This window comes from Rhinopithecus roxellana, chromosome 20, assembly GCF_007565055.1.
Source record: "Rhinopithecus roxellana isolate Shanxi Qingling chromosome 20, ASM756505v1, whole genome shotgun sequence".
Taxonomy (NCBI): domain Eukaryota; kingdom Metazoa; phylum Chordata; class Mammalia; order Primates; family Cercopithecidae; genus Rhinopithecus; species Rhinopithecus roxellana.
In genome coordinates, this window is record NC_044568.1 from 2848588 (window position 1) to 2870887 (window position 22300).

General features: G+C 43.4%; 1 protein-coding gene across 1 annotated transcript in view; it reads left to right on the forward strand.

The window, feature by feature from the left end:
- HS3ST4 (heparan sulfate-glucosamine 3-sulfotransferase 4) overlaps positions 1 to 22300 on the forward strand; it is a 462364-nt gene that overhangs the window by 50857 nt on the left and 389207 nt on the right. The window lies entirely within an intron of this gene.

Sequence of the window (22300 nt, forward strand, 5' to 3'; positions counted from 1 at the left end):
GAATAAGGGTGAATAGATTCTGGGCAAGTGAAAGCAACAGAGGTCTCTGGCTCTTCTGGATCAGTCAGTCTTTTGAAAGTGCCGTGCCCTGTCTTCTGTAGCATTTGGCTATTTCCATGCTTAGCTGCCACCAACCTTTTGTTTTACTCTCAGCATGCAGTGCATGTTTCATGGGTTGAGCTTAGTATCTGCCATCCTCTGCTTTCAACCTTCTCAAATATGAATGCTTCATAACTTCCGTTGTCACATATCCGAGGGTGGATTTCAAATCCTTTCTCTCTAGCCTTGACCATTCTGACAAATGTATGCCTCTGATTTCTAACATGTCTCTCGAACTTCCTTCCAGTTGTGTTACCTTCCCACGATACTCCATATGTTATTAGACAAACCCAGCATATCCACTGCTTCACAAAACCGGAATCCCATTGAACTTCCCCAAAGCCCCTAGTCATCGAAGATATCAGAGAGGTCCAGAATACCCAACTGCAACCTCAACATTCCAGAGAGTTAACTATCAAGGTCTCTTCCAGTAACAGGGCACTCATGGGAAACCTTGCATGTTTCAGTGAGGAAGAGGCAGTGTAGCCTCCCGGTGATGAGTGTGTGGGCTGGAAGGACCAGAACACTGGAATCTTGGCTGTGCACGCATCTTCTTATCTGTGTGACCTTGGGCAAGTGATTAAACCTTTCTTTCTCAGTTTGCTTATCTATACAAATAGGGATAATAATAGTACTTACTTTAGAGAGTCCTGTGAATGAAATGAATTAAACATATAAAGCACTCAGAATAGTGTTACCACATAATGACTTTAAAATGTTAGGTATTTATTTTGGGAACAAGTTGAGGTGTAAGTCAATTAATCAATCAGCATATCAGAGGAGGCTGGATTGCATGAGGCAGCTTACTTTTTGTTTGATGGGTTTTTTTTTTTTTTTGAGATGGAGTCTCACTCTGTCACCCAGGCTGCAGTGCGGTGGTGCGATCTCAGCTCACTCAAACGTGTGCCTCCCTGGTTCAAGTGATTCTTCTGCCTTAGCCTCCTGAGTAGCTAGGATTACAGGTGTGCTTCACTATGACCATCTAATTTCTGTATTTTTAGTAGAAATAGGTTTTCACCATGTTGGCCAGGCTGGTCTTGAACTCTTGTCCTCGAGTTATCTGCCCACCTATGCCTCCCAAAGCACTGGGATTACAGGTGTGAGCCCCTGCCCTCGGCCATTTGATGGATCTTATGCTGATTTCCTCTGACTGTCACATCTTGTTCCCCTTGCTCCTTCTGTAGCAACATGGAATGAATCTTACTGTTCTAGAACATGTTGGCTTTTCATATATTTCCCATAGTCTTTATCATGCATCTCAGTATTCTCTTCTGCAGTTTAAATAGCTTAGATTTTTCAGTTGACATTGTTCAAGGCCTTTGATTACACTTGACTCCATTCTGAACCACCTCAATCTTATCAGCATTTTTCTTCAAATGAAGTGCTCAGGAATGAATTCACTATTCCAGTTGTTGTCTAAAAAGCATATTAGAAAATTTATCTTCTCTGTTTCTTATCCTCTACCTTTATTAATATAACCTGATATTGAATCCGCTTTTTAAAATCAGCTGCATTGGGCCGGGTGCGGTGGCTCAAGCCTGTAATCCCAGCACTTTGGGAGGCCGAGACGGGCGGATCACGAGGTCAGGAGATTGAGACCATCCTGGCTAACACGGTGAAACCCCGTCTCTACTAAAAAAATACAAAAAAAAAAAAAAAAAAAATAGCTGGGTGCGGTGGCGGGTGCCTGTAGTCCCAGCTACCTGGAGGCTGAGACAGGAGAATGGCGTAAACCCGGGAGGTGGAGCTTGCAGTGAGCTGAGATCCGGCCACTACACTCCAGCCTGGGTGACAGAGCGAGACTCCATCTCAAAAAAAAAAAATAATAAATAAATAAATAAAATAAAAAATAAAATCAGCTGCAATACAATGTTGACTAATAATGAGTATTGTGGTTAACGAAGATCCTGGAGAGATGTAACTTTTTAAATTCATCCTGATTTCAGCTAGATGCCTTTCATGTCTTCATTTTTTAATGGGTCTAAAAATCTGCCTGACGTTTGATGCTGTCACCCAGTACACTGGATAATCAAATCAGCTTGGTGTGAGAGATTCGAAGTTAATAAGCTGCATGTATGAGTTCAGCCTAGGTTCCACTGCATATAGTGGAAACATCCCAAATAGCAGTGGCTTAAATATCACTGAAGTTTGTTTTTCTCTTAGATATAAAAAAAGTCCAGAATTAGGCATGGTGTAACATGGTCCATCATTTTTCTATCATCATCATCATCATCATCGTCGTCATCATCATCATCATCATCATCAGTATAATGCCTCAGGGATCAAGATGGCTACTGCGACTCCAGCCATTGCATTTACATTCTGATACAGTTTGGCTGTGTCCCCACCCAAATCTCATGTTAAATTCCCTTGTGTTGTGGGAAGGACCTGGTGGGAGGTAATTGAATCACAGGGCAGGTCTTTCGCATATAGTGAAGTCTCATGAGATCTGATGGTTTTGAAAAACGGGGGTCTCCCTGCACAATGCCTGCTGCCATCCATGTAAGATGCGACTTGCCCCTCCTTGCCTTCCACCATGATTGGGAGGCTTCCCCAGCCACATGGAACTATAAGTCCAATTAAACTGCTTTCCTTTGTAAAATGCCCAGGCTTGGATATGTCTTTATCAGCATTGTGAAAATGTACTATTATACAACCTAAATGGGAGGAATAGAGAAGAGATAAAGAAGGCACATCTCTTCCTTTTAAGGGAATTTTCATGAAAGTCTTGAAAAATTCTTCTCATTGGCCAGGACTTAGTCATACTGGCCAGGACTTTGTCACATGCTTAGTTGTAAGAGGGCCTGGAAAAGATAGTCTTTTGGCTGGGTAATTACATACGCAGATAAAAATAAGTGTTCTATTACTAAAGATGAAGGAGAGAATACTTGGCGAGTTGGGTCACTGGCAGTCTTGGCCACACATTTTTGGTGATAATATTTTGAACAAGAGCAAGGATCTTGTCCTCCCATTGAGCATCAGGTGCTTAGTCCATGTGCCACCATTGTTCTGTGGACTTACACATTGATTCTAAGCATTACTGAATGCTTAGAGCAAGCTTAGAATCAGTAATTAGAACAACCATTTCTGAAATAGTTGTTTTCTGACCATCCTTGTTAGATTTGCAGGGATGCTTATTAAAGACACGGAATCCTGGGCCATGTCCTATGTTTTTAAACCTAGTAAATATTTTATTACTCCCCGTTCAATAACATTCACAAAATTTAAGTGTTAATGGATTTTGATGAATGCACAAAGTCATGTAACTACGACAACCATCAAGGCATAAAACATTTGTATCACCAGGAAAAATTCCACTGTGTCCCTTTGAAGACCTCTCCCCTACTCTGGCCCCTAGAAATATGCTTTATGTCAGTTTGTGTTTATCTTGTCTGGAGTTTTGTATAAAAAGAATCATATAGTGTGTAGTCTTTTGCATATCATTAAAATTTGAAATTCACCAGTCTACATGTTTTGGATAAAAATAAGCTCTGACTTGTCCTAACCATTTTTTCACTTGGATTTGATTTCTTCATCTGGTCTCTATAGTATCATGGGGCAGTTTGTCAGATGTTATGTTTGACAAATATGGAAACACGATTTCCGCTGCATAAAGCCTCCCCACTTCATTTTCACCTGATTAAGTTATACTCCAGATCTTAGCATAGATTTTCCTTCTATGGGAAATTCTTCTTCAGTTCTCCCATTGTGCATCAGGTGCTTTGTCTATATGCTACCATTGTTCCATGGATTTACCTATTGATTCTCACCTCACCCTAAGTCTTCTCAATTAGACTGTGAGCTTCTGAAGGGCAGCATTTATTCCTTGCTCATCATTGAATCCCCAGTGCCTTGACCACGTTTAATTGAAAGTACTTGGAAAATATTTTCAAGTGAATTAATTGAGTACAAAATAGTATTTTAAGTGTTATAATGTGATATTAAAGGTGATGAATCAGCAAGGGAATATGGCTGAGGAGATTCAGAGAATGATTTTCAGGTCATAATCTGGATCTTGAAGGAGTTTTTCCAAACAAGTAATGGGATTAGAACATCTTGAGTAAAGCCATCTATGTGGGCAAAGGCATGGAGACATGACTGGATATGAGGAGTCTGCAGAGGAAGAAAGAGTTGCAAGTGATTAGAGCACATGGTGTGTAGCCAAAAAGAAGAGGATAAACTGAGTCAAAAGTTGATGTCAGCCATCACAATTTTTTTCTTTTCTTTTTTTTTGGAGACAGAATTTCACCCTGTCATCCAGGCTGGAGTGCAATGGCGGGTTCTTGGCTCACTGCAACCTCCGCCTACCAGGTTCAAGTCATTCTCCTCCCTCAGCCTTCTGAGTAGCTGGGATTACAGGTGCGAGCCACCACTTTTGGCTAATTTTTTGTATCTTTAGTAGAGACCGGGTTTCACCGTGTTGGCCAGGCTGGTCTCAAACTCCTGACCTCATGATCCTCCCGCCTTGGCCTCCCAAAATGATGGAATTAGGCGTGAGCCACTGCTCCTAGCCCACAATTATTTTTACAGAGAGGAGTTCTTGCTCCATCACCTATGCTAAAATGCAGTGGCATAATCATAGCTCACTGAAGCCTGGAACTCCAGGGCTCAAGCAATCCTCCCGCCTCAGTCTGCCAAGTAACTGAGACCACAGGCGTGCACCGTCACACCAGCTTGGTTTTTTTTTTATTTTTAATTTTTTTGTAGAGATGGATGCTGCTGTATTTTTCAGACTTGTCTTGAACTCCTGGCTTCAAACAATCCTCCTGCCTCAGCCTCTCAAAGTGTTGGGATGACAGGTGACAGACACTGCACACAGCCATCACAATCAGAAAGAAGTGAGAGAAACTTGATAGTGGCATAGAAAAATATCTTCATCATTATTCCTTGATCCTGGTGACTACTCCTCTTTCCATAGATTTCTGGCCATTACAGGCTGGGGACGCCATAGGCATACAGATATGCTATTTCCGAAGACACAGAAATGGCTTGTCTTCAGCACCATTGATTGTGGACAGCTCCCCAGGAAACGCTAAGCTTTTGCTACTTTCTGTAGGTCCAGCCATTTGGGTTGTCTCCATGCAGTGCATGTGGCAGCCCAGAACTCACAACCTGTGGTGGCAGAGCATTCAACATATCAGAACCAAGAAGTAGCAGCTACCCTCACTGGCATAGCTTCAGCATTTCCTCATTTAATCCTCACGACTCTTATCAGGCAGATGTTATTTTTATTCCTCTTCTGCAGAGAAAACTGAAGCACAGATAGAAGAGATAAGTGGAAGATCCAGAACTCAAGCCTGGTTCTTTCTGACACCGTCTGTGCTCTCAGTCCCTGCGCTTGTTTTCTAGTGAGCACTAGCAGACTCTTACAGAGGTCTCCACTGCCTCTCAGATGCCTAAGCATGGATGTCTTCTCTAGCATTGCAGACAATTCATAGTTGGAGTCTTACTAGAGCAAACTCAGCAATCCTGGGAGGGGTAGGAGGAGAGAAGGCTTTTCCTAGCTCACCCCCTCCTGAGTTTGAAAGGGTGCTCTCAGCTTAATGTGTCATCTGGCAAGCAGGTGTGTGCTCCTGAAATGTTCTGGCAATTGCACCTGTGAAAGGGAAGTTAGTGAAATTCAGAAATTAAGTATCTCTCTCACCAATAGAAGTCACTGAAGCTGCAGTTGGTGGTGGTGGTGGTTGCATGGATGAATGGCTACTTTCTCACTAATTTTATTTATAATTATACTTCCCTAATGATTGTCTGGGACCTGGGCATTGGGAGGTCCATCTCAGTGTCTGCAGGGGAGATGTATTGAGCTCTCCCCAGATCTGCTGCATCCTGGCTGTGCTTGGGTGGGCATGCTCACATATGGCGTAAGCATTTCTTTCTTAATGGTTGCATGCCGCTCCCCTCCCCCCTTTTAAAATGAGCCCATACTGTGCCCCATTAGCTGAAATTGACATGATGGTTATTTTCAATGCCATTCTTTAAAGAACTCAGTCTCACTGTGCATTGCTAGCTTTTTCCCTTTGCTAAGTGGAATGAAGAACCCCTGGGAAAGTGTAGTGGCAGCTTTTTAGAAAATGCAGAGCCCAGCTCCTACCTTCCCACCCCCACCCCTGCAGCTCAGAGAGCATCACATATTATGCAAACATTAAGAATTCCTCCCTCAATGCAGAATCCTCTGGAAATCTCAGAATCAAAAAGCTTCATGATAAAAATGCATGAAGCAATGTCCTTATTGGTAAACTTACATATCCAGCTGAGATACTGTACATGATAATGCAATTTTCTATGCAAAAAGGGTTTATCTCCATCCAAATATTATTCCATATCATTATTCATTCTGGAGAAATGATTGCTGTCCTAGGTTAACTGATTGAACTTTTGGAACAAATGCTTCAAGCTTATCTTACTGGCTATTGCCTGACTTCTCATAAATTGCCATTAGATTGGTAGGAATGAATAAATGTACACTCTATTAGGAAATATTAAAGTTTTTATACTGGTTTAGAATAAAAACAGGATTAAAGGGGGCATTTCTTAGATTCAATACAGCATGAAATTGAAATCTTTTTTGGCATGTGAAATGTACTATATGAATATTCTCCCCATTTTCTGATAGCCAGGGGATTGTGAAGACTGGACAAACCATTCCAGAGTTTGCCTATAGATGCTAAAGCAGGAGAGATAGGAAAAGCCCATCTTGGTATTTCCCAAGTGTGTGTCTATTAATGGTCAGACTCTTAAATAGTAATAATAACAGCAGCAACAATAAACATTTCTTAAGTTTAGATATACGCCAGGCACTCTTATATGGTTGTCTATCTTTAGACATATTTTTTAGGCTGATTAAGAAGCTGGGGCTGTGGGGCCGGGTGCAGTGGCTCACACCTGTAATCCCAGCACTTTGGGAGGCCTACGTGGGCAAATTGATTGAGCCTAGGAGTTCAAGACTAGCCTGGGCAACATGAGGAAACCTGGTCTCTACTAAAAATACAAAAAATTTGCTGGGCATGGTGACATTCACCTGTAATTCCAGTTACTTGGGGTAGGAGGACCACCTGAACCTGGGAAGGTGAGGCTGCTGTGAGCTGTCATTGCACCACTGTATTCCAGCCTGGGCAATGGGAGTGAGATCCCATATCAAAAAAAAAAAAAAAAAAAAAAAAGCAGCAGCAGCAGCTGGAACAAGACTGTCTTGGTCCCTCTCACTAGGTGAGTTTGGGCAAGCTGTTTTTCTCTCTTTGCTTCAGTTTCCCATTTGTAAAAGGGATAATAGCAACTTTCTACCTCATGAGATTAAGTGATTTGAATTATGTAATACATGTAAAATGGGTCTGGAAACATGGACAGCTCTAAATAATTGTTTGTTTTTGTTTTTATTATCATTTTATTTTGATAATTATTCAAAGAACCTTCTGTGGTAGATATTATTTGTCTTAGTCCCATTTTCTAGATGCTAAAACTAATAATGTAGAAATTGATGATTCACAGAAGTAACAGTAGGTGTTTATAACACCTACTATTCTGGCTGGCAAATTGGCATAACAAATTCACAAAACTTTATACCATTAAACAACCACAATTTTATTATACTCATATATTCCGTGGGGGAAGGACTAGAGCACTATGCAAAAAGGTTGTTTTGCTCCATGGTATCTGGTGTCTTAGATGGAAAATCCCAAATGGTTGCCACTGAAATCCTATGGAGTCTTCTTAATTTATATGTTTTGGATCTAGGCTGGTATGAAACAAAAACTGGGTCACCTGGGATGGTTGATTGGAGTTTCTACATATGGCCTCTCTATATGGCTTGGGCTTCCTCACAGCGTGGAGTCCTCAGAGTAGTCCATCTTCTTAGAGTGGCTCAGAGCTCCAAAAATTAATGTTCTAGTGGCAAAGGTAGAAGCTGCATCATCTTTTTTTTTTTTTTTTTTTTGAGATGGAGTCTTGCTCTGTCGCCCAGGCTGGAGTGTACAGTGGCCGGATCTCAGCTCACTGCAAGCTCCGCCTCCTGGGTTCAGGCCATTCTCCTGCCTCAGCCTCCCGAGTAGCTGGGACTACTGGCGCCTGCCACCTTGTCCGGCTATTTTTCTTGTATTTTTTAGTAGAGACGGGGTTTCACCATGTTAGCCAGGATGGTCTCGATCTCCTGACCTCGTGATCCGCCCGTCTTGGCCTCCCAAAGTGCTGGGATTACAGACTTGAGCCACCGTGCCCGGCCGAAGCTGCATGATCTTTACAACCTAACCTTGGACATCACATACCATCATTTCATACTCTAGTGGTCAAAGCAGTCACTAGCCCAACTTGATTCAAGGGAAGAAGACATAGAGTCATTTTCCACGGAAGAAATGTCATGGACTTTACAGCTATGCTTTATAGCCAACACATATACTGTTAGACCTGATGCTACCTTTGTGTCTGGAAGTTGACAGCTGTTACTTACTCCATCAAGAGTACAATGTGGCTCTTGAAAAGCTCAAAGCTCAGAGTATGAACTACTTGAGGCACTTTCTCAGAACTTGTGAGCCCAGCCCTTGGCAGCATTGCCATCTTGGAAGCTATTTGCATTCACACTTATGCAATTTCTCTCCCATGAATATTCAGGTTCCCACTCACTTGCCTGGGCCTGTGTGTGCCTATGTGTGTGCATGTGAACGTGTATGCCTGCATAGTATCAGCCTCTTCTGTCTTCATTATTCCACCCTCCTACTTCATTCTCCTTCCCTGCTTTTCCCTTCTACTTCTTTCTTTCCAGTGGATTCAATTAGTTCTCTTTGCTGCCTTAGCAATAAAACAGTTCCCTCCATAGCATTTGAATGAGCCTCTCTCATTATTTCATTTAGATTGTTGTTATGTTTGAAAACTTGAGGGCAGGGCAGGCAGGAGGAAAGGAATGTTAATTTGCAGGGAGTCCCCATTGTGTGGTGGAAGTACTGTGGAACAGGAGCCAAGAGGCTGCCACTTGATGTACTCATAGATACATAAATAATTGATAAGGGATGCTTAAAACTGCACAACTCCTGTGTCTGCTCATGCTGAGACCCATGACCTTGCAGGAGAGAGCAGTTGTGCAGGTTCTGACCATGGCCTGGTTTGCAGTGGCTGATTGCCACAACTCCTTTTGCTTTTTGAATAGAGATATTTCCTCTGAAAGTGTGTGTGTGCGGATGTGGATGGATATGTGTGTTTATGTGTGCTCATGTGTGTATGTATGCACTTGGCTTCATTTAGTTTGCCTCTACACACTCCTGTTATGGAGATGTTCTTTCACTATGGCCATCACTGGGAAAATGCAGTAGCAGGCAGAGACTGCGCTTAGTATCCTTGTAATTTGACTCACAGAATGTCAGAGGACGTTACACAAAGCAAGGAATTAAGCTCTGTGAGTGCTGGAGTGACATTGATTATGTAGGAATGACATATAAATAATTACAAAGCACTCCGGGTTTTTGTTAGTAATCTGTTGTTTAGAGTCCCTTTTCAGGAGTTTGAAATGTCATCATGTAGCTGAATAGTGCTAACAGACCTGCATTTCATTCCTGCTTCACACTGTGCTAAACAGGAATAGTATTTGTTACTACGCTGAAGAGCATCTTAGTGGAAAAAATAAAAAGGGCTGGTGCGGAGTAAGCGGGACTAGATTTAAATCTAATTGCCTTTCCTGTTTTCCACTGCTATTTGGCTTACACACAGTGGTAGTATTTGTGGGAAATGAGGATTCGTTTGCTTGCTGGAAGGTACAAGGAGGAAAGGCTGGTATTGGGGCAATCGGGAGTGATCCCCGACCACAGTGGATGAAAGGAGGTCCGTTTGTTGTTGTACATTAGATTGTTTTTTTAAAAAATGGCCTTCCTGCTGCATTTCTGTGACTAGTAAGTTTTAAATCTACTCAACTGCTTCCATTTCCCCCCTTTTTTTTTTCTCATCCTGAGATTAAATCTGGGACTGTCTGAAAGCTTTCAAACTGGAGAATGGATCAGACCAGCTTTGGAATACAGGTGGAGGTTGGACTAGGAAGGTACCTCTCCATTCATTATTTGATGAATAAATATGTCATAGAAAGAGAAGTTTCATGACAGACTCTGGGGTCACAGTCACTAATTATGCCAACTAATTATCAAGTCAAGGTGTTGGGCTCTTTAGCTTTAGATAAATTTCACAATAGCAAGTGGCCAACTGAACGGGCCAATTGAAAACTTTTATTCATAACATGAAGACATAAAATGGAAATGCTTTGGGAGGGGGCGTGGATATGTGTACTTGGACAAGAAAGGCCATTTTGCTCATGAAAAATGAGGCCTTCGAGTTGTGTAAGAATGAGGGAAAATTTTAGTAATTAATCACATTCGTCACAATGAGGAGAGGAAATCAACATGATAAAAGGATTTGTCTGAACGGATTATAGGCAAATTTAAAAGAGGGAGTAAAACAAAAGGCAACAAAGGGCATTGCTGGCTTGGGAATTATACTCTTTGAAAATTCTCAATCATTCTTACAATCAATTCTACATTTTCTCAATAGCCACGTGAAACACAGCTCTCTCTTCATTGTCTTAGATTAACCACTAACGGCAAACCATACATTAAACAAAGTATTGAGTATTTGTCTTCCAAAAATACACTTGAATGTTGTTTATTTCCCCGATAGGTCTGCTATGATGCGTTTAGGTGCCATATTGCTAACTACATACTGTACTTTAATATCTGCACCAGCTAGTCTTCAACTGCTTTACTTGGGAAGCAGCTGTGCTGGGGCCCTACAATTACAGATAGAGTTTTTCTCATAAACTGTTTAATTGTTTGCTTCTGGAAACAATTAGACTGACAGTATTATAGAGGGAGTGTCATATTGCAGGCAGCAATCCTCTTTATGAGTTTTCTTAGCAAAATGCCATGTTGGCATATGTTGGACCCACAAAGAAGATTGAGTTAGATGGTGACCTGACCTCCAAGAAAATTGTGCTCAACATTGTGACGGCTGAGTAGAGGCCTCCCTGGAAAATGGCTCTGCCAAAGGGAAGTCAGTCTGTAAATAAGAGCTGCCCTGGCATGGGTTGCTTCTGATGAGAATGGCGCTAGATATGGATGACACCCTTTCCTCCCTACTACAGTGGTAGCAAACCTTGTAGCTTTCTTCAAAGCCGATTCAATAGCAGAACATTATCATAATTCATGATTCATGACGTTTGTCCACCTTGAGACATTTTCATGGGGCTGATGTAAATTGGGGAAGTAAATTGCTCTTGGAAGGAGTCAGATGTGTTGATACCTTTCTTTCATAGTCCAGGTCTCATAACATTAGTGATTGATGGCCAGAATGGCCTCACAGCTCCCTGGTGCTGGTGCGTTTCTGTTGGGTGTTTAGTTTGTGGGAGATACTGTGCTATGTGTTATTCATGCCTGATTATCTCATTTAGTCCTGAGAAGCTCTTTAGGCATTTGTGTTATTATTTTCATTTGAAAGGTGAGGAAACAGAGGCTTAGCAAAGTTAAGTGGTGGTGTGTTCAAGATCACTTAGTGACATCAAGTAACGAGTCCTAGTCTCAAGCCCAGGCCTCTCTGGCTGTAACCCCCTGGCTTTTAACAGCGGTAACATACAGTTTCCTGAATCTTAATAAGGAAAGGAGATTTCTTATTCCCAGTGTTGTCTTTTATGCCACAAGGTCTATAAAAGCACCAACGAAATGGGTTCCTCTTATTTTTTAATTGCTTATTTCTTCTGTTACAAATCAATAAATTTATTAAATTTTCCCATATTTATTCAGCATCTACAATGTGTCTGACACAATGGTAGATATAGGTCTATAGCAATGCCTTCATGAAATTTGCTAGTGGAGGCAGGTGGGAGGCATAAAATAAACAGATAAACAGAAATATACAACGTAATTTAAGACAGCCAGAATCACGAACAAGGACAATAATGTAATGATTATTGACTTGGTTGTGGTTCTTGTGATGGGGATGGTTGAACAAGACTTTTCTGAGGAATTTTTACCTGAGTTGAAGCCTGAATCATGAGAAGGAGCTGGTCTTACAAAGAGCTGGGGAAAGGGAAAGTTCAAAGTTCTTAGTAATGAAATGAGCTTTGTATATTCTAGCTAAGATAGAACTTAAATAAAGCCAGAGTGTCTAGACTAATCCGTGGCAGCTGTATTTAAGGCCCTGGTACAGAGCCTCCAATCACACACTTCATACATCTACCCATCCACTTCTCTATCCATTCACCCACCCATCCATCCATTCACTTACGCATCCATCCACCCACCCATGTATCTGTGTATTCATTCACCTACTACCCATCCATCTATCCATCCATCCATCTACTCATCCAACCACCCATCCACCTACCCATCTGTACCAGCCCATTCTCATGCTGTTAATAAAGACATACCCAAGACTAGGTAATTTATAAAGGAAAGAGGTTTTAATTGACTCACAATTCTGCATTGTTGGGGAAGCCTCAGGAAACTTACAATCATGGCAAAAGGCACTTCTGCATAGGGTGACAGGAGAGAGAATGAGTTTCCAGTGGAGGGGAAAGCCCCTTATAAAACCCTCAGATTTCCTGAGAACTATCAGTGAGAACTATCATTATCACAAGAACAGGATGGGGGCAACCACCCCCATGACTAAATTATCTCCACCTGGTCTCTCCCACAACACATGGGGATTATGGGAACTACAATTCAAGATGAGATTTGGGTGGGGACCTAACCAAACCATATCGCCATCCATCCATCCATTCCTCCACCCATCCATCTATCCACTTACCCATCAGCCTGCCCATCCATCCATCCATCCATCCATCCATCCATCCACCCACCCATCCAGGTACCCATTCATCCACCCACCCAGTCATCCATCCATCTATCCATCATCCATCCATCTATCCATCCATCTGCCCACCTATCCATCCACCTATCCATCCACCTATCCATCCACTCAGCCAACTATCCATCCATTCATTTGTCCATTAATCTGTCCATCCATGGATGGATGTCATCCATCCACCCCTCCACCCACATATCCATCCATTCAACAAGCATTCATGCAGGCCTACTCCACAAGTCCCCTTGCTAACATGGAAATCACAGAGATTAATAGGGCATACTTCTTGCCTTTAAGATACTCCATACTATTAAAAGAGTCAGAAATTAATACAAGTAACATGAAAGTGTGTTCATAATGTAATGCTCAGGAGACTAAAGGAGCCTGAGCGAGGCAACAATAAACTGTGCCAGGGGAGTCAGGGAAGGCTACACTGAGGAGGTGACACTCGGGGCATGCTTTGGAGAAGGAGTATTTCCAGATAGAAAAAGAAGAGGAAATAGCATGCCCAAAGACCCAGATTTTGGGAAAACCATGGCTTGCATAGAGAGGTTTGAGGGGAATGGAAGAGACAGGGTAGTGCTGGGAGATGAGGATGGAGAACCTTGTAGATCATCTGGTTCTAGGCCAGACATCATAAAATAGAAGTAAAAGGCTGTAGCCTTTTTGGCTTGCAGGTATGCTTTCTTTACCTTGGCCTGAGGTTTTAAAAGAATACCAATTTCTTAATTTTTAATTAGGACATATTTTACATTACTTAGATTTTTAGCTTCTCTTGGAAAAATCAGAAAATTTGGCCACACTGCACCCATGTTTCTGTAAGGTTACAATGGGCTGGCCATCAAAGCAAAACTGCCCTCTTCAACTGGGTCATATGTTTCCTAATTTTCCATGATCCCTGCCCTTTCCGACTATATTCCTGAAATTGATGCTGAATATCAGTTTTCTTTCATCATCACACTTGCACTCTTGTCTTATAGTGAAGAGGAAAGTGAAATATTTCTTCAACTTATGTCTTCATCAGACACAAAAGGAGGCAAACAAAAGCTAGATTGAGAGATCTGTCTGATTCAAGAACAGTAAGAGAGAAAATATATTTTTTTGTGTGGAAGTGAAGAATATACCTTCATCTTTAATATGCAAACAAAGTATATCAGTGTGGGAAGGTTACAACTCTAGGTGGTGTTATAGACACGCACACACACACACACACACGCACACTGCTTTATTCCTTTCTGTTACATGGTTGGCCTTCAAACACGTGTGAGTCTGTGACCATTACTGCAAGGATTAGAGAATCTTAAAGGATTTCAAGCAGGGGAGAGATACAAATATTGTTTGATCAGCGGTTTGGTAAAATCAGTCTGGTGGCAGTGAGGAGGGCTGTAGAAGATGATGATGATTTTGCAGTGGGAGATGAGGGTGCAGGGTACATCTAAAAGCTGAACTGTTAAATAGAAAGGCTGTTGCAATGATCCAGTTGAGGGATGATCAAGACAAGATAGTGGCCGGCGGAGTTGAGAGCAAGGGCGAGACTGAAAATGTAGACCGTGCATGAAAGTGATGAATCACATGACAATCATTTGAGTCCCTTCCCATGCTCTGATTTCACCCCAAAGAAGATCGCAGATCTTCAAATTCAATATTGACCACAAACCTTCCTGTGGAAGTAGAGGCATCTGCAGCCTCTTGAAACCTACAGTACATCCTTGCAGTGAAACTGCTTTGTTGATAAAAACGATCCCTGTGTGAAACAGATGTCACTGGTGCTGGCGCAGAGAGATGAGGAAAGATAAAGAATTACGGTGGAGTTGAAAACACTGTTAAAAAAATAAAAGACCTAACAGCATAGCACAGCAAAGAAGCAAAACTGCTTTGAAGCTACATATTTTTTCCGCACCTGACAGTGAAAACCTGTGAAACTTCATACTTCATGGAAAAAACTGAAGTGAAATTTGTTACAGTAGCTCCCTTCAATTCATGCTATACATATGCCTTATCTCTTTAATATGACCAAGAGCAACCCGAGGGATGGTACCTAGCTATGTGTCTCCTAGCTTATTTTAATAATCCCATACCTATGTTTATAGTTAAATAAAACCAGTTTTCTGATCCAGAACTGGCATGTAAGGCTGAGCAGGTTGTGCACTGCACAACCCTAGGAGGACACTATTTACATAGATATCATTGTGAATAGTGTTCTCTAGATTTTTGCCCTGGTTCAGCCTGTGTAACTGTACTTGACAGCCTTATTAGGCTAGATCCCAGTATGACATTATTTTGATTACTGTAGCTTTGTAGTATATTTTGAAATTGGGAGTTGTGAGATCTCCAAATTTGTTCTAATAAAACTTTTAAAAACCTTGGTTCAGGCCAGGCGCGGTGGCTCAAGCCTATAATCCCAGCACTTTGGGAGGCCGAGATGGGCGGATCACGAGGTCAGGAGATCAAGACCATCCTGGCTAACAGGGTGAAACCCCATCTCTACTAAAAATACAAAAAATTAGCCGGGCGAGGTGGCGGGCGCCTGTGGTCCCAGCTACTCAGGAGGCTGAGGCGGGAGAATGGCGTGAACCCGGGAGGCGGAGGTTGCAGTGAGCTGAGATCCGGCCACTGCACTCCAGCCTGGGCGACAGAGCAAGACTCCGTCTCAAAAAAACAAACAAACGAACAAAAAAACCTTGGTTCAAATCTCAGCCCTTACACTTATGTTATGTGACACTGGTCATGTTATTTAACTACTTTGAGCCTTATGTTCCTTATCTTTATAGGCATACCTCATTTTATCACACTTCACTTTATTGCACTATGCAGATATTGCATTTTTTACAAGTTGAAGATGTATGGCAACCTTGCATTGAGCAAGTCTATAGGCACCATTTTTCCAGCAATGGGTGCTCACTTTATGTCTCTGTGTCACATTTTAGTAATTCTTACAATACTGTAAAACTTTTCAGTATTACTATAATATATAGTATAGTAATATATAATATATATAATAGAGATAGTGTAAAAATAACGAATGTGTCCTCCCACCATGCTCTAGTCATATGTTCTGGAATTTCCATCCCTCTTCCTTTTCATCTGGTCAGGTGTCTAACTTAGAGGGAAGATCAAACTCTGCAGCTTTTCTTCCTGGAGGCTACCATGGGGGCCATCTAGGTGCAGGTATCTCGTCGGGTGGGGCTTTTAGAGAATCAGAACCTCTAGGGGTCAAGGACTGAACCTGTCTTGTAAACCGTAGAGTTCCGGGCTCCCATCATGGCACCTGGTACATTGAAGAATCACAGTAAGCATTTAGTGTTTCTGTTCCTGGGTTGGGCCTTTGAATGGAAGGTAACTGTGGTTCTGTAGAGAGATTTTATCTTTTAAGCGGCACACAGTCCCTGTGTGCGTCTTCTCCCCTGCCTCTCTCCAGAGCCCCCAGAATAACTTGCAGCATTGTCAGTCTGTCACGAAAAGATTCCTCCTGCACCTATGATGAGATAAGGAAGATACCTTGGTTACCTTTGTTCTCCATTTCCTCTAATTCTCTCCACCCTCAAACAGGAGAGAGAAATAAGTTCTGAATAGAAGAGGCACTTCCTGCTTCTTTCTTATCCACTTAAACAATGTCTTGCTCTAACCATTATATCATTCCCATTCGATACTAGTATTGATCCTGTCATTGTCTTTTTAGTTATTTCTAATTGGTTGCAAATGTTAATCGTGGTCTCTCTGCCTAACAGATTGTTTCTGTTATCAATACCTGTGCTCAAATTGCCATAGCTTTGTAGTTTTAACCCATTGTCAAGACTGTTGAGCGCAACCCATCTTGCTTTCTCTTACATCATTGAATCAAGTTTGCTCCCTTTAGGGTCCTTCTTTCCATGTGGGTGTAACTGCCTGGGGCCTCAAGGGTGCTTAGGCCTGGGCTTTCTCATTTATCTGAACTTCAGAAATGGATAATTCATTGACTGACCCTCCATCCCCTACAAGGATAAAAAGACCACCTTGGCTCAGAGCACCACAGCCACCTATGCCGCCTCTTTTATGCCATGCGAAGGGAGATACAAAGTGTTTGATTTGAGGCTTGGTGGCTCAAGCCTGTAATCCCAGCACTTTGGGAGGCTGAGGGAGGTAGATCACCTGAGGTTGGGAGTTGAAGACAAGCCTGACCAACATGGTGAAACCCTGTCTCTACTAAAAATACAAAAATTAGCCAGGTGTGGTGGTGCATGCCGGTAATCCTTGCTACCTGGGAGGCTGAGGCATGAGAATCACTTGAACCCAGGAGGTGGAGGCTGCAGTGAGCTGAGATCACGCCACTGCCCTGTAGCCTGGGTAACAGAGTAAGACTCTGTCTCAAAAAAACAAAAAACAAAAAAATGAATACAAAAAACCCAAAATGAAAGTGTTTGACATGGGTGATCTAAATAGTTGTAGCCAGGGAAACAGAGGGGCCTTCCAGGTGCAAATGAAGAACCTAGAAAGGTGAGCATGGCTCAGAGATAGTTTGCTTAGAATAGGAATGGAGGGGCTGCAGTCATTCAGGTGACTGACAAATAATCAGAGCTCTTTTAATTAAAGCAATTTAATAAAAATGACAATAGCTTGCAGTTAGAAAGAACTTTACTCTGCCCTGGGCACTGTGTTAAGGGCTACGTATGAAAACTCTAGCTTAATCTTCCCAATAGTCCTTCCATCCTTCCATGTTGTCACATAATAGCTTCTGTTCATCTTCCAGGCACAGTGCTAGGTGCTGGGATGCTAAGATGAGCAAAAGAAAACAGTGCTTCTGCCTTGAGTAGCTTGCAGTCTAGTGATGCAAACTTGAAATGAAATGACCACACACACCATGTGGACAGGTGCAGGAAAGGCGAGGGCCACAGACATAGCAGCGATTATAATGGTGGAGTGGGGGTTGACCCTATCAGGAGGTTCGAGTTGTGACTGTTAGCTGAGAGGTGAAGGATGGAGTTCCGTGTTAGAAGAGAGGAGGGAGAGGCTTCCTTAGAAAAGGAAACAGCCAGCGAGGCTCAGTGGCCCATGCCTGCCATTCCAGCACTTCGGAGGCTGAGGGGGAGTGGATCGCTTGAGGCCAGGAGATTGAGAACAGCCTAGGCAACATAGCGAGACACCATCTCTGTGAAAAAATTTAAAAAATTAACCAGACATGGTGCTGGGCTCCTGTAGTCCCAGCTACTTGGGAGGTTGCAGTGAGCTATGATGACACCACTACACTCCAGCTTGGGTGACAAAGCAAGATACTATCTTAAAAATAATAAAGAGAAAAAAAAGGAAATAGCTGCAGAGCAAGAGAATGGTGAGTATGAAGGAGTAAAACCCTGTGAGATAGGGCATAGTGTTTCCCTGGCTTATAAACAGGAAAACTGAGGCCAATAGAAATGAAGGTGAAGGTCAATGGTATCTCCCAGACTTGAACTTCAATGTGGGAGATGGTGTGAGTGGCTGCCATAGCCCTAACCCTAACCCTAACCCTAACTCTAACCCTAACTCTAACCCTTTGTTTAGGGCTCAGCATCACTGTTGAAGCCACTGGGTGTCTTAAAAAACAGAAATTAATTTTCTCACAGTTCCGGAGGATGGAAGCTCAAGATCAGAGTCTCAGAGAGGTTGGTTTCTTCGGAGGCCTCTCTCCTTGGCTTACAGATGATGCCTTCTCACCGTGTTCTCACTTGGTCATCCATTGGTCTGTGTTTTCTCTGTCTAATCCCTTTTCTTATAAGAACATCTGTCTGTTGGATTAGGACCCACCCTAATGACCCCATTTTTTTTTTTTTTTTTTTTTTTTGAGATGGAGTCTCACTCTGTCACCTAGGCTGGAGTGCAGTGGAGCAATCTGGGCTCATTGCAACCTCCGCCTCCCTGATTCAAGCAATTCTCCCACCTCAGTCTCCCAAGTAGCTGGGATTCCAGGCACCTGTCACCACACCTAGCTGATTTTTGTATTTTTAGTAGAGATGGGATTTCATTGATTTGGCTAGGCTGGTGTCGAACTCGTGACCTCAAATGATCCGCCCCCCACCTTGGACTCCCAAACTGCTAGGATTACAGGTGTGAACCACAGCACCGGGCCCTAATGACCCCATTTTAACCTTAATTCCTTCTTTAAAGGTCCTGTCTCTAAATACAGTCACATTCTGAGGTACTAGGGTTTAGGACTTCAACATACAATGTTTATTTTGTGGGGAGATATAATTTGGCCCATAGCAGTGACCTTCTCTAAAAGAGGCTTGGAATATTCTAAGGAAGTGGAGCAGGGCTGAAGGAAGTTAATGCTGAGGCAGAACCCAGGTAGAACAACTGCATAAGCCCCTGATAAAGGACTCAGTATAGCAAATAACAAAAGGCAAGCCAGATGGCAGAGAGAGAGTGATTGCAGCTTGCCAGGGTGAATGCATGCATGGAGACCGACCTCCCCATCAGACCTCAGAGCCAAAAGGAGTAAGGTTGGAATCAGGGGCATGCTGGGTGAGGCTCAGGTCTTGGGGACACCAGGGTCTGGTCAGGACCCACCTTGTGGATCTGCTTCAGTCATATCTTGCCCATAATTTCCAATCAAGTCCATCACCGTGAGTCATTGCATAGCTGCCATCCAACTCAGGGGGATCTGAACCTGCCCTGCTCAATAGGACATTCTGTGATGGTGGAAATGTGCTATCCAAAATGGTGGCCACTGGTGCCGGGAAGATGCTGAGTCCTTGAAATGTGTTTAGTGTGACTGAGAGTTGACTTTTAGTTTTACTGAAGAGTTAATACAATTACATTATTTAAAAGGTCACATGTACCTAGCAGCTACCATCTTGGAGAGCATAGTCCTGGACAGTCAACCTCAGCCTAAACTGATTGGCAGGTCAGCCAGGAGAGGTTTGGCATCTCCATCAGCCAGGCTGGGAGTTGACGCTTGGATGGAGAAAGTCGTCCACATCAGCCTAACATGAAGATTTGAGCTGGGAAACGGATGGGAACCAGATCTTGAGAGTCAGTTCTCCAGTTTCCCCTTCTAAACAAAAGGCAGGGCATTTGCACACTCCTTCATCCAACAGAGATTTCCTGCCTGGCTCCTTTGTGTCTCTGCTCTGACACCTCTGTTGTGCCCCACGGGCATAATAATCCTGATCTGATTATAACATTAACAGAGGGGTTGCCACATGCCAGCTACACACTCTTTCTAAATGTACTCATTTAATCCTTATGACGATCCTCTGAGGTAGATATTACCTTTCTCATTTTACAACAGGGGAAAGTGGGTTTTGGAGAGGTTGAGTGACTTTCTCAGTGATATGGACTGATTGTTTGTGTTCCCTAAAATTCATAGTTTGAAGCCGTCACCCCACTCAGGGCAAAGGTGATGGGAGATACAGCCTTGGGGAGTTACTTAGGTTTAGATGAATTCATAAGGGTGGAGTCCCCATGGTAGAATTAGTGTACTTCTTTTTTTTTTTTTTTTTTTTTTTTTTTTTTTTTGAGACGGAGTCTTGCTCTGCTGCCCAGGCTGGAGTGCAGTGGCCGGCTCTCAGCTCACTGCAAGCTCCGCCTCCCGGGTTGACGCCATTCTCCTGTCTCAGCCTCCCGAGTAGCTGGGACTACAGGCGCCCGCCTCGTCGCCCGGCTGGTTTTTTGTATTTTTTAGTAGAGACGGGGTTTCACCGTATTAGCCAGGATGGACTCGATCTCCTGACCTCGTGATCCGCCCGTCTCGGCCTCCCAAAGTGCTGGGATTACAGGCTTGAGCCACCGCGCCCGGCCGAATTAGTGTACTTCTGAGACGAGGAGGATCCATGAAGCCATATGAGGATGTAACCGGGAAAGGGGGCCCTCATTGAGGAACTGACCATGCTGGTACCCTGATCTTCTAGCCTCCAGACCATGAGAAATAAATGTTGGTTGTTTAAGCCAACAGAGTCCGTTATAGCAGCCCAGCTGACTGAAACACCCAGGTACTTGGGAGAGGCAGGATTTGAACCTGGGTCAGTCTGATTCCAGAGCCCATACTCATCATCAAAGTACTTCTTTGGAATTTCCCACTGGAGAGGGAGTATGGGTGATGGTCATGGGCTGGGCAGTTCCTTGAAGAGCAAAGGAAGAACCAGAACATCTTGTTGACTTCTGGAGATGCTGTTACTCGCTAGACCAGCCGACAGGAGGAGGATGCTGGGGCAAGGCTTTCAGAGGCATTGGCAAGGGATTTAATGCCAGCAAAAGCCAGAGGGAAGCTGACTGTGAAAATGCCAAATGTGGCCAGGCATGGTGGCTCACACCTGCAACCCCAGCACACCTGCAGCCCTAGCACTTGGGAGGCTAAGGCAGGAGGATCGTTTGAGCTCAGGAAGTTGAGATCAGCCTGGGCAACGTGGAGAAACCCTGTCCTTACTTAAAAAAAAAAAAAAAAAAAGCCTGGCGTGCACCTCTAATCCCAGCTACTTGGGAGGCTGAGATGGGAGGATCCCTTGAGCCCAGGAGGTTGAGACTTCGGTGAGATGTGCTTGCACTACTATACTCCAGCCTGGGTGACAGAGCAAGACCCTGTCAAAAAAAAAAAAAAAAAAAAGAGAGAGAGAGGGAGAGGGAGAGAGAGACAGAGAGAGAGAGAGAGAGAGAGAGAGAGAGAGAGAGACAGAGAGAGAGAGAGACAGAGAGAGAAGAGAAGATAAAAGAAAAGAAAAGAAAAAGAAAAGGCTCAACCAGAAGGGCCAGGTGCCCAGGCCCAGGCACAGACCCAAATCTGCTCAGCACCTAGCTTGTGAAATGCATGTTGGAGACAAGAGACAGACACCAAGGTACCCAGGAGTCAGGAAGCCAAAGAGCTGATCTCGTCTACCTGATTTTGATTATTTCCCACACCCTAACCCCTCTGGCAGCTGCACCAGTTCCACCTCAGAGCAGCAATCCACTGAGGTAGCAGGCTGCCTGCTAAGAAGGCTGCCACTACCCCAGGCAAGGTCATGTGAGGTCTAAGAGTTATGGCAGGAAAACTTCAGGTTTATAGGAGAAACTTGCCTTTGGGGAAGCTGCGGCAGCTTTTGATTTCAACGGCTGTTTTGCTTTCTCCCCAGCTGCGTCTCCAGGATGGAAGACAGCCCAGGCAGAAGGAAATGCCACCTGATGGCTGTCTCCCAAGTCTCCCCCTAGCAGACTTCAACCGGATTATGAGAATGGGGTTTGCAAAAGTAAACACATGCAGGGCTCTTGGGGACTGCAGGTTAGACGTTTTCCTGCCATGTCTAGGCAAACCCTTGAGTGTCAAATTATTCTTGCATTTACCAAAGATCACCAGGCACTGTGGCGGGTGCCGGGATGTAATTGTGTGCAGGAATAGACACTGTCTAAGTTAAATATCTGAAGGATGAAGAAGAGTTAGCCATGTGAAGTG